We start from the raw sequence: 1447 nt of genomic DNA, 5'->3' as shown, positions 1-1447 counted from the left end.
GAATGCAAAGCTAGGTGTAGATTTGCTAGATCATATGGAAGGTTCCATCAAACTGCTATCCCCAATGCTATTCTATTTTACAATTCTTCTTGCAACGGGTGAGAGTTTCACTATACCCTGATGCTGGCTGTTTTAATTTTTTTTGTAATAATGTCCATATTAATCTGTGAGAGGTGGTGTTTCCTTGTGGTTTTAATTTGCATTCATCTGATGACAAATGAAGTTCTGCATCTTTGCATGTGATGTACCCATTGGCCATTTGTATATTTCTTAGGGGAAGAGTTGAAGATCTATAGATATATGTTGTTGTTGATGTGTACCATTTGACTCATGATGGAGGACTGAGAAGGTGAGGCAGCTCTGTACCATGCTGCCATCCACTAGTTAAGACCTCCGAAAGTGAAGGGTCGTCAGGGCAGAGGATGCTCCTCTGCCACCTTCAGAGGGGCAATGCCCTGCTGGCCGACACTGAAAAAAAAAGAATTTGACTCATGGTAACCCTATGTGTTAGGCCAGGTTGTCCAGAAAAAAAAATCCAGAGACACTCATGCGTGTATAAAAGAAAGCATTATATCAAGAAATATTTTATTTGAAGCAGACATCCCAGTCCTGTCCCACTCAAGTACACATGCCCGATGCAAGACAAGGCCCTCTTCAGATTTATGTTGCAGGCTGATGATATAGAAGGATTATGAGGAATTCAGGATGATCACAGGGTGGAGAGTGCAGAATTGCATACCATATTTTACAAGCACCTTCAAGCAGGTGCTCTTTTCTTTACATTTCTTGATCATTAAAACTGATTTTTTTTCTCATTCTCAAAATTCAAGATAGATTGGAGATCGACTGCTAATTATAATAATCAAATTTCCTATCCACTCATTGCATTTTCAAGAGGTTTCTAATAATTTGAGTAATAAATATGATAATTTCTATCAGAGAACATCAGAGAATTGGTGTTAAACAGTGGATCTATTTGCCCTCAACTCATTACTACTAATGTTATAAGTGTATAGGGATAGCTTTATTATTTACTGTTATAAATGAATGGAATCCAACTTAATGAGAGGTTTTACAACATAAATTATAAGCCAAGCAGTGGCTTTCATAGAAGTCAGATATATATATATATATATATATATATATATATATATATATATATATATATATATATATATCTCACTAGATTCTAGTGACAAGAAAGATAATTCAATTTTCAGTGCAATATATTATTGGAAAACCTTCCAATTCATCTTCTTTGAAGAAGACCTTTAGTCCAGTAAATTCTCTATATTTGTAAAACTCAGTCTCCATTTATCACAGAAGTATGTCTATTACTGAAAGAAAATACATTTAGCAGATACTCAGGGTAAAATTTAAATTAATTCTTTCCTTTAGTTAATTAAAGGTATACAACTAACTTATATATTATAGTATTTATATTTGA

General features: G+C 34.1%; 1 non-coding gene across 1 annotated transcript; it reads left to right on the top strand.

Moving 5' to 3' along the window:
• Positions 1 to 334: 334 nt before the first annotated feature.
• LOC142435507 (small nucleolar RNA SNORA47) lies at positions 335 to 472 on the top strand. The gene has a single exon (XR_012781551.1). It is a non-coding gene; the product is annotated as a small nucleolar RNA SNORA47 (small nucleolar RNA).
• The last annotated feature ends 975 nt before the right edge of the window (positions 473 to 1447 follow it).

Source organism: Tenrec ecaudatus, chromosome X, assembly GCF_050624435.1.
Source record: "Tenrec ecaudatus isolate mTenEca1 chromosome X, mTenEca1.hap1, whole genome shotgun sequence".
In the NCBI taxonomy this organism is placed as follows: Eukaryota; Metazoa; Chordata; class Mammalia; order Afrosoricida; family Tenrecidae; genus Tenrec; species Tenrec ecaudatus.
The sequence above is the reverse complement of the archived record's forward strand: the minus strand, read 5'-3'. Positions and strand labels throughout refer to the sequence as shown.